The sequence below is a fragment of the Sus scrofa genome, chromosome 9 (genome assembly GCF_054392235.1).
Source record: "Sus scrofa isolate SSC_HxYL_T2T_F1_AM1 chromosome 9, Sscrofa_HxYL_maternal_Yorkshire_Landrace_v2.0, whole genome shotgun sequence".
Lineage (NCBI taxonomy): Eukaryota > Metazoa > Chordata > Mammalia > Artiodactyla > Suidae > Sus > Sus scrofa.
This window is the reverse complement of record NC_139391.1, coordinates 135,077,966-135,093,515: the sequence shown is the minus strand read 5'-3', so window position 1 is coordinate 135,093,515 and position 15,550 is coordinate 135,077,966. Positions and strand designations below refer to the sequence as shown.

At 38.4% G+C, this 15,550-nt stretch overlaps 1 protein-coding gene across 31 annotated transcripts in view; it reads left to right on the top strand.

Annotated features, from left to right (window-relative positions):
- The window catches only part of RPS6KC1 (ribosomal protein S6 kinase C1), a 375,187-nt gene that overhangs the window by 132,849 nt on the left and 226,788 nt on the right, over window positions 1-15,550 (top strand). The gene's annotated exons all lie outside the window — the stretch shown is intronic.

Here is a 15,550-nt window from a genome sequence, read left to right as displayed (position 1 = left end):
AGAGAGGAGTTGGGTGAGGGGTGGATGGAACTCTGTGTTATTTTTGCAACTTCCTGTGGGTTTCTGGTTTGTTTTTAGCCAGTCCTTCCGTGTGTGTGTGTGTGTGTGTGTGTGTGTGTGTGTGTGGTGTTTACAAGGTTAACCAATGAAGATCGTTTGGCTAGACCAAGTAAAAAATCAATTCCACTAGGATGCTTTATAAGAGATGCCACATACTTTGTAAACCTAAAACTATTACATCAAGTGCCTTGGCATTTTGTAATCAAGTTAGCTTCTAAGCTTTACCTGATGTTTGTTGGGGAGAATTTTTAGGTCGCCTTGCTTTTGGAAAAAATATAGGGGGTTCTATTTTGTGACTAAAATATGATTGAGAAAATTCATGGAGATTGTTCATATTGAGTAGATGTAAAAGACTAGTACTTAATATTTTTAAGGTTCTTAACTAATATCGTCTATGACGTGGAAAAACTGTCATTGGGACACAGAAGCATCAGTGTTTGGGTATCTACTCTTTGCGGGAACATTGAGTCGAATTGGATTAATAGGAATTTGTCCTTTATTTAAACAGTGTGGTGAAATAACATTATCTAGTATCTTTATCAAATTTTAGATGTTGGACTTTTGCTTCGAGAAAAATGGAGTTGATATCCTTTTATCTGTTCTTTCTGCCAAGTATAAATAAAACTCTGGACATTATGTAAGAAACAAACATAAGAAGATTCTGCAAAGTCGAGAATGAAAGGAGGACAGGCTAGTGACCATGGGACCTAATAGACTGCATGGTGGTGAATTCCCTGAATTTTCTCTTGCCTCACTTATTCTATACTGGATGTTGGAGAAATGGGCAACTCAGAGAAGATAACGGGCACAAACCAAAAACGAACCTAACAAAAGCCTACACTTTCTGGCCAAAGGACTAGGAAAGGGGCAGTTTAAAGACAGAAAACTTTTAGACAGTAACCATTCTACTCCAGCCAAACAGCACAGGAAAACTTTGGCCCTGCCTCACCACCACCAGCAAAGGCTGCTTGAAGCTCCAAGACGTCATCCTTGCAAGTATGTAATGAGGTGCCACATTCCCCTGATTGGGATGGTGTCAGAAATAGCCAAGGGAGGATCTGAGATGAAACATGTCATTTAAGACCCCTTGGGGAGCCTGGACATTTAGCACACACTGCCCCCCCCCACCCCCAGTTGGTAAAGCGGCTCCCTTTCTTTCCCCACTTGGGTAGGGTCAGAGGAGGCCTGGTGGAGACAGGATTTGGCCACTGCCCAGGGTAATGAAGCTACCCCACATGGTGTCAGTGGAGGCCATGCGAGGAGTAGCAAGGACGTACCTCCACCCTTCCTAGCCAGGATGCTATCAGTGGAGGCCTGAACTCCTACCCCACCCAACTGTAACTTTCCTCCCCCAGATATCAGTGAAGCCCAGATGGAGTAAACAAACCAGTTAGCCCCCTTCCCCATCAGAATGATGCCAGGGAAGGACTGCTAAAATAAAAACATTAAGTAAGATCCAACGTCTCATAATATCCAAAATGTCCAAGTTTGGATAGAAATTTGAGAAATTTCGACAGAAATTTGAGAAAAGACAGTCAACTAATGCCAATACTGACCTATACTTAGATGATACAGATGTTAGAGTTATCTAACAAGGATTTTAAAAGGGCCATCATAAAAATGCTTCAGTGAGCAATCACAGGCATGCGTAAAACAAACAAAAATACATAGAGCCTCAGCATAAAAAAGGACAACCAAGTGAAATTTTAAAATTGAAAATACAGTAGGAGAGAGAGGGAATTAAAAACCTCAGTGGGCTCAGTAGTGCAATAGATAGGACAGAGGAAATAATGAATTTGAAGACAGAACCGTAAACCTGCAGATTGAAGCAGCTGAGTGAATCTCAAAACAGGATAAATCCAAAGATATCCATGGCAAGGCACATCTGAAAATTAAAGGCAGAAAGAATTTGAAAGCAGTGTGAGGGAAACAACGCTTTACCTGTTGAGGAAAAACAGTTCAAATGACAATTTCTCATCAGAAACCATCAAAGACATCAGGATATGGCACAAGACTTAAGTGCTAAAAGAAGAGAACTGTCAACCCATTTTCCCTATCTTCTGCAAAGATCCTTAAAGAATGAAGGGGAAATCAAGCCAATCACAGATGAAGAAACACTAAGAGAATTTGTCACTGGCCAGTCTACTCTAAAAGAATGGCTTAAACAAGTTCTCTAAACAGAAAGGAAATAACAAAAGCAGGAATCTTAGAAAGAGAGAAAGAACATTGAGAAGGGGAAAATAAGAATAAATTTTTTTCCTTCCCCTTCCAAGTATTCTAAGTTGTTTCATGGTTGAACAAAACTGTGCTGTCTGAGGTGATTCTAAATGTACACAGAGAAGATATTTAAGACAATGATAAATGAAGGTGTATAAAGGAACATAAAGGGATGTAAGTTTTCTGCACTTCATTTGAGATGATAAAAGGATGATGACGGTGATGTTACGTATATATAATAACTAGAGCAATCACTAAAAAAGCTCTTTCTCTCTCCATATATAAATCTTGTCACCAGTCAGCTCTAGCTTTGCATGTAGAGGAAAGGGAATACCCAACTTGAGTTCCCTGCAGCCATCTGGTTCCGCCTAGGGCTGGGGAGAACCTGGTAAACACTTGTGAAATTCACAGTATAGGGCTACAGACTCACTAAAAGACTATGACATAATCATAGGACTATAGAATTCTTCCCCTCTCCTGATATCTTTCCACAGCATTACTAAAAGCATATTACCTGGAGCTGCTTTCCCCAGTATGTCATGTGTAGTTTTCAACAAAAAATTTTTAAGGCATATTAAATGGAAAAAGAAGCAAACAGACATAATTTGAAGCAAACAGACATAATTTGAAGAAAACAAGACTAGAACCATATCCTTCAGATATGGTAGGATGTTTGAATTACAGGTCATGAACTTAAAAACAACATGACTAATATACTCTGTGCTCTAATACAAAAAGTAGACAACATACAAGAACAGATGGATAATGTAGGCAGAGAGAAAGAATTTTATTCTAATAAAGAACTAAAAAGGAAATTAGAGGAGTTCGTAATGTGGTGCAGTGGGGTAAGAATCTCACTGTGGTGGTTCTGGTTGCGGTGGAGGGGTGTGGGTTTGATCCCCAGCCTGGCACAGTGGGTTAAAGGAGCTGACATTGCTGCAGGTGCAGCATAGGTTGCAGCTGTGGCTTGGATTCAATCCCTGGCCCAGGAACTTTCATATGCTATGGGCGTGGCCATTAAAAAATGATAAATTAGTTAATTAAATAAGAAAGGAAACGAGGTAAAAAAATACTATACAGAAATGAAGGATGCTTTTGATTGGCTCATGAGTAGACGGAACAGGTCTGGGGAAAGAATCTCTGAGCTTGAGGATATATTAATAGAAACTTCCAAACTGAAAAGGGAAAGAGAAAAAAAGCCCCCACTCCCAAAAAAAGAAGAAACAGGATATCCAAGAACTATGGTATATCTATAAAAGGCATAGTATAATTAGAATACTGGAAGGAGAAGAAAGAAGTTCAAAATAACAGTGACAGTGTATTCATTCATGCATGGTTATATATATGTGTGTGTGTATGTGTGTGTGTGTGTGTGTGTGTATGTTTTTATATATTTTTGTATAAGTGAAATCAGTGGCAGTAATGATACCAGGGATGGGAGAAATGAATTAAGAGTATTTTGCTATTATAAGGTACTTGCACTACCTGAGAAGAAGTATAATTTGATTTGAAAGTGGACTTGGATTAGTTTTAAAAGTATACTGCAAACTCTAGGGCAAGCACTAAAGTAAAAAAAGAGGTGTAATTTATTTGCTAAATTGCAGAAAAAGTTGAATCCTATAAAGTACTCAAAGCCACAAATGGCAGAAAAAGAGTGGAAGAAAAAAGTAGGAAAAATAAGGGTAATGAATAGAAAGAAGTAAAAAATATGGTATATATCCAACTATTTCAATAATCATAAAGATCAATCATCCAAATCACCATTTAAAAGACAGAACTTTGGAGTTCCTGTTGTGGTTCAGCGGTAACGACCCTGGCTAGTATCCAAGAGAATGCAGGTCTGATCCCTGGCCCTGCTCATAGGGTTAAGGATCTAACATTGCTGTGAGCTGTGGTGTAGGTTGCAGATGCAGCTTGGATCTGATGTCACTGTGGCTGTGGTGTAGGCCAGCAGCTGCAGCTCTGATTCAACATATAGCCTGGAAACTTCCATATGCCACAGGTGTGGCCCTAAAAAGAAAAAAAATTAAATTAAATTTAAAAAGATAGAATTTGTCAGAGAAGATAAATAAATAAGATCCAATTATATGTTGTCTGTAAGATACTTTAAAAGTATATATATTAAAAAGTGTGTGTGTGTGTGTGTGTGTGTGTGTGTGTGTGTGTAAAGAAAGAAAGAAAAGTAAAGGGTTAGGGAAAGATACCATGTTCACATTACTCAAAAGAATGTGGGAATAGCTGTAATAATTACAATGCTGAATTCAGAGCAAGGCAAATTACTGGAAATTATCAGAGGCAATACATAAGATAAAGGATCAGTTCTCCAAGAAGGTATAACAGTCGTTAATGTACATGCATCTAATAATTGAGCATCAGAATACGTGAGGCAAAAAGCTGATAGAACTACACAGAGAAATAGAAAAGTCTGTTATAGTTGGAGATGTCAGCATTGCTCTATCAGAAATGGACAGATACAGCAGACAGAAATTCATGAAAGGTGTAGTTGAACTCAGTAGCACCATCAGTCAACAGAATTGTACATAATCGACATTTATAGATGACTTCATCCAACAATAGCATAAGTACATTCTTCTCAGGCTCAGTGGAGCATTTCCCAAGATAGACCACATTCTGGATTAGAAAACACTCCTTAACAACTATATTTTTTTTTCCTTTTTGGCTACACCCATCGCATGTGGAGTTCCCAAACCAAGGATTGAACCCATGCCACAGCAGCGACCTGACCTGCAGCAGTGACAATGGTGGATTCTTAACCCACAGAGCCACAGGGGAATTCCAACAACTTCAAAGGAGTAGAATTCATACATCATCTGATCTTGGACCACAGTGGAACTAAATCAGAATTCAGTGACAGAAAGATAACTGGAAAATCCCCAAATACTTGAAGATTAAACAGTACACTTCTAAATAACACATACAGAACAAACCTAAAAATAAATTTTAAACTGTTTTGAACTCAACAAAAATGAAAAAACAAATTATCAAAATTTGTGAGATGCAGTGAAAGCTGTGCTTGGAGGGGAATTCATAGCATTGAATGCATATATTAAAATTGAAGGAAGATCTAAAATCAGTCATCTACATTTACATCTTAGGAAACTAGAAAAAGAAGAGGAAATTAAATACAAATTAAGCAGAAGAAAAGAAATAATAAAAACTAAAGTAGAAATCATAGGAATTGAAAATGAGAAATCAGTATAGAAATTAATAAAATCAGAAGCTGGATCTTTGAAAAAATAAATCAGTAAACTTTTGTCCAGGCCAACTAAGGAAAAAAGAGAGAGGACACAGATTACTAATCTTAGAAATGAAAGAGGAGGCATCACTATAGATCCTATAGACATTAAAAGGACTATAAATGAATACTATGAACAACTCAGTACACACAAAATTGTGTGTGCAATTTTAAATGAAATGTACCAATTCCTTGAAAAACATAGTCTGCTGAAACTCAAACAAGAAGTACACAATCTGAGAAGGTCTATATCTATTAGAGAAATTAAATCAATAATTAATAAGCTTCCAAAACAGAATGCATCAGGCCTAGATGAGTTCACTGGTGAATTCCATAAAACATTTAGGGAAGAGATTATACCGATTCTCCACAAGAAGATAGGAGCAGAGGGGATACTTCCTAACTCAGTCTCTGAAGTCAGCATTATCCTAACATTAAAACCAAAGATATCACTGGAAATGAAAACCATAGACCCATATCTCTAATTAACATAGATATGGAAATACTAATAAAAATATTAGGAATATGAATCTAGTAATATATAGAAAGACTTGTATAGGACCAGGTCAGATTTATCCCAGGTGTACGAGGCTGGATTAGTATTTGAAAGTCAGTTAACATAATCCAGCATATCAACAGGCTAAAGAAGAAAAATCACATCATCATATCAGTTGATTCTGAAAAAACATTTGACATAATCCAGTACCCATTTATGATAAGAACTCTCAGAAAAAACATTTGACATAATCTCAGTACCCATTTATGATAAGAAAAAAACATTTGACATAATCCAGTACCCATTTATGATAAGAACTCTCAGCAAGTTAGGAATAGAGGAAAACTTCCTCTACTTGGTGAAGAACGTGTACAGAACTAAGTAATTTCAAAGTAAAGGGACTAGTTTCATAGGAAGTAAAATCCTATGGCTTGGGGTACATAATCTCAGGGTGAGAAAAGACTATTTAAGGTCATTTGACCCAGTAAAATACAGATCTGGTGGCCCATCTTTTGCCCCATCGAATGGCTTCAGGGCCTTTAATTTATTAATTTAACAATCTTCTTTTGAATGCCACCATGTGGCAGGCACTGTATTAGGTGCTGTATAGGACATGGTTCTCTTCAGTCTAGCAGGAGAGATATAGGTCAGTATGTAAATTCTAAAGCAGTGGGGAGGGGACAACAAAGAAGTGTGAATAGGGATTCCCGTCCTGGCTCAGTGTAATGAACCCAACCAGTATCCATGAGGATTCGGGTTCAAGCCCTGGCCTCACTCAGTGGGTTAAGGATCTGGCATTGCCATAAGCTGTGGTGTAATTGCTGATGAGGCTTGGATCTGGCGTTGCTGTGGCTATGGTGTAGCCCAGCAACTACAGCTCCCATTCAACTCCTAGCCTGGGAACTAGAGTGCTATGTATGTGCTGCAGGTGGGGCTCTAAAGAGACCAAAAAAAAAAAAAAAAGTGTAAATAAAGACAAAGCTGCTTAAAAGCACAAAGTCACTGCATTTTACACTAATGAAACTCATAGGAAGTGCTTTTTTCTCTTAAGCCAAATGGTGCTTTAGGTCTTGTACTTACTACCCTTGGTCAATAACCTTTTTTTTTTTTTTTTTTTTTTTTTTTAGTTATTTCAAGACAGTATATTATTTTTCTAGTTGGTATTATTTTTTTTTCTAGTTTTATTTTGCTTAAATTTGGCGCACATTTCAATCAGTTGAAATATTTTTGGACTTTCCCTGTACAGATTTTTGGTTTTTCTTAGGGTTAATAAATTGCCTCATTTCCTACCCCCCATTTGCTTATTTTTTTCTGTATCCCTATCATTATTTATTACTAAAACCTCTGATAAAACTTTAAAATGTCTCAGGTCAGACATTTCAGATAGTACATCACAGGAGTGGTTTTCTCAGAGCCTTCTTTCTTAGGTTCCTTCATTGTTCTGCTCAAGTCTGGATTGGTTTGTTCTCTTGACCATCTGCATAGCTTTCCTGGTCAGTCTGCAACTTCCTGTTATTCTGGGTATTCCCTTCATCATTCTTCTGTACTGCATTCCAGTTCCTGACCTGATTTTCTTCTTCTTCTCTTTTTCTTTCCTATTTTATTTATTTATTTGCTGTCTAGGGCCACATCCGTGGCGTATGGAGGTTCCCAGCCTAGGGGTCAAATTGGAGCTGTAGCTGCCAGCCTACGCCAGAGCCACAGCAACCTCAGTGACCTACACCACAGCTCATGGCAACGCTGGATCCTTAACCCACTGAGCAAAGCCAGGGATCAAACCTGCAACAAAGCTGCTTAATAGCACAAAGTCATTGCATTTTACACTATTGAAACTCATAGTTCCTAGTCTGATTCGTTTCTGCTGTGCCACGACGGGAACGCCCCTCTCTCTTTCTTGATGGATGCCTATAGGATCTTCTCTCTGTCCCTCCTATTCTATAATGTCACAATTGTATGTTTTGGTGGGATTTTTTTTTTTTTCTTCACTGGTTGAGCATTTGGTGACCTTCTATTTGGCTAATAATCCAAGTATTTTATTAGGAAATCTAATAAATGTCAGAATCTATATGCTTTATCTTTTAGGCCAATTGGTGTCCTTAGAAAAGAACCATGCAGTCTCTTACCAGGGAATCTAGTATTAGACCAACAGCATTCTAGGAGCCCGCCGGTTAAAGGGGACTCATGTTCTCATCAGTTTGGTGTGTAGGTTTTCACATAATGGCCCTGCTTTCTGTACCACTCTTCAGTCCCTCTTTTAGTTGTCTGTAGTATCTGATTCCTTCAGAGACTCAACCTCTAGTCTTCTGCCAGGGAGAGGGAGGGAGAAGGACGGCAGCTGCCGGCCTGGCTGTGACTTTTCCCCCGTTCTTCTGTTTTCAGAAGATACCTGGTACCTCTCATTTCTGGAACTTTGGAGTAAGAATTGGCTTACATTTTATTTTCCACCTATAGACATTTATCATCTGTTTTGTGTTCTACAATTTTGCTGTCTTCTTTCATCTCCTTTTTTGTTCTTTGTAGTCATGATTATATAGCTTTAAAAATTTCTTTACTGTTATTTAATGCCTTTTCTATAGGGAATAGCGCTGTTTCAGGAAATGTTAAATTTAACACATCATGTAGTCCTCTCAGCTTCATGGCATTCATAATTTTGATCAGCATGTCCTTGTTGACCTTTTTAAAGTTGTTAACACATTTTTTTTTCAACAAAATATAACCAAGAGTTCTGTAGGTGGCATATAACTAGAATAATCATTTCAGGTGGACCCAGTAGCTTCTGGGCACTGCTAGTTACATCTAACCCATCTTCTCATCAACTGGTTCAAATCGAAATTTAGGCATCCCAAGTTATTTGTAAGTTTAAAGGTATACACTATTCTCTCTATCCCCCTTTTAAAACATACTGTTATTTGTCCTCCTTTTTTTTGTTTTTGTTTTTTATTTTTTTATTTTCCCACTGTACAGCAAGGGGATCAAGTTATCCTTACATGTGTACATTACAATTACATTTTTCCCCACCCTTTGTTCTGTTGCAACATGAGTATCTAGACAAAGTTCTCAATGCTATTCAGCAGGATCTCCTTGTAAATCTATTCTAAGTGGTGTCTGATAAGCCCAGGCTCCCGATCCCTCCCACTCCCTCTGTCCCCCTTTTAAAACATACTGTTATTTGTCTCTCGTCTGATTTTCTTCCAGTTCATTGTCAACACTGCTACCAGAATAATTCATAAAACTAATGCTTTAGAAAAGTGACTTTTCTAACACTAATAACTCTCTTGCTTAACAGTGTTTAATACCTTCTCATAGATTTTAGGATTTTTTTTTTTTTTTTGTCTTTTTGTCTTTTGTTGTTGTTGTTGCTATTTCTTGGGCCGCTCCCGCGGCATATGGAGGTTCCCAGGCTAGGGGTCGAATCGGAGCTGTAGCCACTGGCCTATGCCAGAGCCATAGCAACGCAGGATCCGAGCCGCGTCTGCAACCTACACCACAGCTCACGGCAACGCCGGATCGTTAACCCACTGAGCAAGGGCAGGGACCGAACCCGCAACCTCATGGTTCCTAGTTGGATTCGTTAACCACTGCGCCACGACGGGAACTCCAGATTTTAGGATTAATGTCAGACTTCTTAGCTAAGCTTACAAAGACCTTTCCCAGACCACCTCAGCATGCTCCCTTGGTTACAGCCCTGTTGAACTTGAATGGTACAGAAGGTGTCATATTTTACACATGATGTACCCCTTTACCTGGAGTGACTTTTCCTATCCTTCCTCACTTAATTTTGTCTCATCCTTTTTTTTTGCCTTTTTTAGGTGTGCACTTGAGGCATATGAAAGTTCCCAGGCTAGGGTTCGAATCAGAGTTACAACTGCTGGCCTGTGCTACAGCCACAACAACACAGGATCTGAGCTGTGTCTGCAGCCTACTCCACAGCTCACGACAACGCTGGATCCCCAACCCAGTGAGCGAGGCCAGGGATTGAATCCATATTTTTTTAATCCGATATTAGTCAGATAGTTTCCTCTGCACCACAGTGGGAACTCCCAATTTTGTCTCATTCTTAATTATTGTCTTCTCTTGGAAAGGCTCCCTTGCTTGCCTTTTACTGTCTGATTTAAATATCTTTGGCTGTATCCCTTTACAGCCTAGAGCCTGTTTCTCATTGCATTTGTTCATATTGTATGGTAGTTTTTGATACTATTTCTATGCCTCCTCCAACAAATCTTCATATGCCCCAAATACCAGGTACTTTTCTAAAAATTAACATTTTTGTATGAATGACATGTCAAAACATTCATCCTTCTCACTTTTTCGCTTTCCCTCAAAATGTACCCTTGTAGATTGTCGGGAAAATTGTTGCAGTCAATGAAATTGTCAATTTGAGAATGAGTGTTATGACTTTATGTTTCATATGTTCTTTAAAATATTTTGGAATTTTTAAGAACATGAACGCACTGTATTCTTACACTAAGTAAATTTTCCAAGTCATGTTAAAACATTTTAATCAGCACCAGAATATCAACCCCATCTCCTGCAAAAGTATAAAACTCTTTTAAACACTTAATAATTTAATACACTTTAATAGCATGTAAGGCTTTCTTGCCCTTAAAGTATTTTCTTCTGAATTGGAATCAGGCTGTCTCTTGACATTGGTACCTTAGTTGGATATGTATTGATTGGCCTGAAGATGTAGCCTCTGTGTCCGTCCATTATCATTATAAAATAGCATTTCCTGGAGTTCCCTGATGGCCTAGCAGTTAAGGATCTGCTCTTGTCACTGCTGTGACTAAGGTCATTGCTGTGGCATGGGTTCAGTCCCTGGCCTGGGAATTTCTGTATGCCACTGGCACAGCCAAGAAAAAAAAACCACATTTATGGAGTACACAGTATAAAAATACTACTTGGATATATTTGCTGCTTTTTAGGGACCTGTTTCAGTTTTCAGGACCTATAAATTTATTCAAGCATGTTTATGGAGCACATTTAGCAGCAGAATGAGAATAGCAAACTAGAGAATGAATGGACATAGTTTATATCAGAACAAGAGCATTAGGTGTTTCTAGCAAATGCAAATAAGAAGGATCTGAAGCTAAATACAAGACTCTACTTTTAATTGAATTAATTTTCATCTGAATTTAACAATGTCAAGTCATTATCCCAAGTGAACTTCAGAATTCAAACCAGAGAAATGGAATAAATGGTTTCATTGTGGAATTGAATGACAAGAGCTGAACTTGGGCCTATAAACCCAGAACTTCAGAGTTTTAACCTCTCTTTAGCATAATCTCTTTGTGGCCTTGGGCAAGTTGCTTCGCAAAAACAGAAAACAGACAATCAAAATGAAAATGACAAAGGTGTAGAGATCTAGCTTTTAAAGCTTTTGGATCTGAGAAGAGCCTCCTAAGTGGATGTTTTTCCCAGCTCTTAAGCATTTCTGTTTTAAACCTAATTTCTTTGTCTTTTATATTCTGCCTTCTGCTATATTTATACCCTGTTTTCTTACAAAAACACACCATGTCCTTTAGAAACGTGTTTTTTTAAGCAATAGATGTATAGGGATGGGATTTGAAAAATTATACAAAGTAAAACTTTTTTTTCAAGTGTATATAAATGACATTTCTGTGATGGTTTTATCGTTCACTGAATCATTAGCCTCACATCCTAGGATGAGACATTGTTAAGGAATTGCTCACATTCATTGACGTTTGGGTAATAGGAATGTAAGATATTTAAAATTCATTTTTGAACTTGATTACTCTCTGGATTATTTTCTGGAGAGTCACGTGTGTTTGGCATTGCTATAGGGCAAGACTAGATTTAGCTGTTTGCCTACAATGTATATCCAGGGGTTTGGCTAAGTGACTTTTAGATGGGAAGTAGAAAAACTTTTCCTTTTTTTCTCTTTATGGCCATATCTGTGGCATATGGAAGTTCTTGGACCAGGGGTTGAATCAGAGCTGCAGCTGAGGGCTACACCACAGCCACATCTGCAACCTGTGCCATATTGGATCCTTAACGCACTGAGCGAGGCCAGGGATCGAACCCATATCCTCAGAGACAGTGTCAGGTCCTTAACCCACTGAGCCACAACAGGACCATCAGAAAAACATCTTAAAAGTCTTTTTTTTGGTCTTTTCTGATCCTGATATTAGTCTGCCAAAGAAAACAAACTTTGCTAACGATATTTCAGTGCCCCTTGGAGGAATGAAACAATGTGGGAATGACTGGCCTATGCATTTTGAGTAAATTACTAGCATTTGCAAATCTGTTTTAGTACCACCAAAAGATGCTTATTTTCTTTTCTAAATATTATGATTCATAGTATAGTCATAACATGTCTTGGAAGATAAAGTTACTTTGGTAGCATTTACTCTATTTTTCAGCTATCACAACAACAAGCTGTGATCCTTTAAAAAAATCATCATGATTATTATTGAAGTTACTAAATATATGAAGGCATGAATTGTGTTCACGCTACAGCATTGTATTTGGTTGTTGAGACCGCAGATAGTTGTGCACAACAGGTTGTGTTCAGTTTATTTTTATTTATTTATTTATTTTTGTCTTTTGTCTTTTTGTCTTTTGTTGTTGTTGCTATTTCTTGGGCCGCTCCCGCGGCATATGGAGGTTCCCAGGCTAGGGGTTGAATCGGAGCTGTAGCCACCAGCCTACGCCAGAGCCACAGCAACGCGGGATCCGAGCCGCGTCTGCAACCTACACCACAGCTCACGGCAACGCCGGATCGTTAACCCACTGAGCAAGGGCAGGGACCGAACCCGCAACCTCATGGTTCCTAGTCAGATTCGTTAACCACTGCGCCACGACGGGAACTCCCTGTGTTCAGTTTAAACAGCAGCACAAATGGGCTTCGATACGACTGTTCTTAGGGTACATGAATACTTAATAATGCCCTATTTTTAAATTAATTTTTAACTAATTCGCTGTGGAGGCTTGGAAGAATTTTTAAAAATCTGGATTAAGATTAGAATTAATGCAAACTAAATGCACCTGTTGCCATTTTAAAAATCAAGAGTTAAAAGATACTGTATCTAGAGTATTTTCTTTTCTTTTCTTTTTTTTCTTTCTTTTTTTTTTTTTTTGTCTTTTTGCCATTTCTTGGGCCACTCCCGCGGCATATGGAGGTTCCCAGGCTAGGGGTCGAATTGGAGCTGTAGCTGCGGGTCTACACCACAGCCACAGCAACGCAGGATCCGAGCCGCGTCTGCGTCCTACACCACAGCTCACGGCAACGCCGGATTGTTAACCCACCGAGCAAGGGCAGGGATCGAACCAGCAACCGCATGGTTCTTAGTCGGATTCGTTAACCACTGTGCCACGACGGGAACTCCTGATTTTCTTTTAACTGCATTTAAGATACAGAAAACCCACCCAGAAATCAAAGGTGATGCACAAAATTTTCATGTTAGTGACTTTCTTTTAAGATGAATATCTGCAAAAAAAAAAAAAAAAAAAAAAAGAGGAGTTCCCGTCGTGGCGCAGTGGTTAACGAATCCGACTAGGAACCATGAGGTTGCGGGTTCGGTCCCTGCTCTTGCTCAGTGGGTTAACGATCTGGCGTTGCCATGAGCTGTGGTGTAGGTTGCAGACGCGGCTCGGATCCTGCGTTGCTGTGTCTCTGGTGTGGCTTGGATTGGACCCCTAGCCTGGGAACCTCCATATGCCGCGGGAGCGGCCCAAAGAAATGGCAAAAAGACAAAAAAAAAAAAAAAAAAAAAAAAAAAAAAGATGAATATCTGCCAGTTGAATAATAGCCATAATTGAATATAGCCAAATTCTTGAGATTCTCTGTTTTTAGTATTTTAAAAGACATCACAGTATTTTGTTTCTACATAAGATGTTGTGGTGAATGTAATCATTGCCTTAAATGATACTTTTCAGTTGCCAGAAGTCAGGGTTTTCAATTGATATTTTGTAGGTTTTTACGAGACCTTGTCTCAAAGTACACGGGTAACATTTGGATATGATGGTTCCTAGAAAAAAAACTTTTCAAAGCGAAGTGCCTTATTTTACGACTACATGAAAAAAATATGTACCTTTATTATTATTTCATATTAATACATCTTCAATTTTTTATTTTATTTATTGTATGCTTGCTTTGAATACAGTTTTAGGGGATTTAAAAATTAACTAGCTAGCCTTCTCCTCCCCCCTTTTTTAAAGGAAAAATTCATCACATTTACTTAAGTAAATCTCATTAGAGCATTCTCTTGTCTTTTTGTTCAGCCACAAGAGTTCCTTGTGACCTTGGGTATGTACTCTAAGAGGTGACTGATGGTTCATGACGTTCTCAATTTTCTGGTAGCTTGCCTGTTGCCTGCCTCTGGGTTCGTCATCACCCTTCTGCTGACTTAGGCAGTATTCCTTCAGTCTCTTATCTCCAGGCTTTGATGCATATGTTCTGAAGGTGGCCACAGTGACTTTGGGTAGCAGCAGATGGTGAACCTTCAGGCTGCCACCGGCTATACTGGTGTTAAGTTGGAAAGTTAACGTTTGATGAAGAGTCAGTAGTGCATATGAAAGAGCTTTCACTGCTGAAATATCTTTTAATTAAAAAATTAGCATACTCAAACCTTTGCAAATGTCTGGGCATTTAAAGAAATTTTAAATAGTTGTTTTTTTTTAAATAGAGAATTTATTTATCAGCTTAGTTTTGTGTTGCTCATTCTAATGTGGTTCTCCCATCCCTTCTGCCCTGATTTGCTTGTAGTTAAGGCAGATAAGAGGATGAGGTAAACTGAAATGGGTTTTTTTAGGAGTTAAATGGGTTTGGATAAACATTTAAAGTATATTTTGAATATCATAATTTGGATTTTAATAATTCAAAAGAATGTGGATCTTGAGTACTACTTCCATACAATCTTAGTAGATTAGTTCTGTGGTTCCCTACCTCTGAAGATATTTCTAGGTTATATAGAAACCCGAAGAAATAGCCCACTTCAAAAAGATATTTCACCCTGCTCTAAGTTGGTTGGTGATTGTTTGGCTTTGCCATCAGTCCACAAAGCAGTCCCTTTTGGATTGTTTGTTCAATTCCTTCATGACACTGTGCCATGTTGGAAGTTCTAGAACAAAGAAAACACTGGTAAGATTCTAAAGAATTTTTTTTCTATTTCCCTTTAATCATAGGGATACCTTTTCTGCTTTGCTGAAAATAGATCCTTGAGTGTAATAAATGAAAATATCCTTTAGGATAGAGTTATAAGTATTATGTCAAATTTTACTCTTCATACTTCAGTGTTTATCAGGGAAAGAACTTCTGTGAGCATATGACCAAGAAGAACAGATTGGCTTCATGGCATCATACGAGAGAAGTGCCCCTGCACAGTCTGTTCATGCTGATGCTCTTGAGGCTGCAGCTTCTCATGGACAGAAGTGGTAGGCTCAGTGTCTTTTGCTTTGGGAGTTGCTGGGCAATGGTACAGGGCGCATTGCTAGCCTTCTGATGTCAAAGAAAGAGAAAGTTAGACCTCAATGGTGGGAATTGTTACTATTAAAGGCCACCT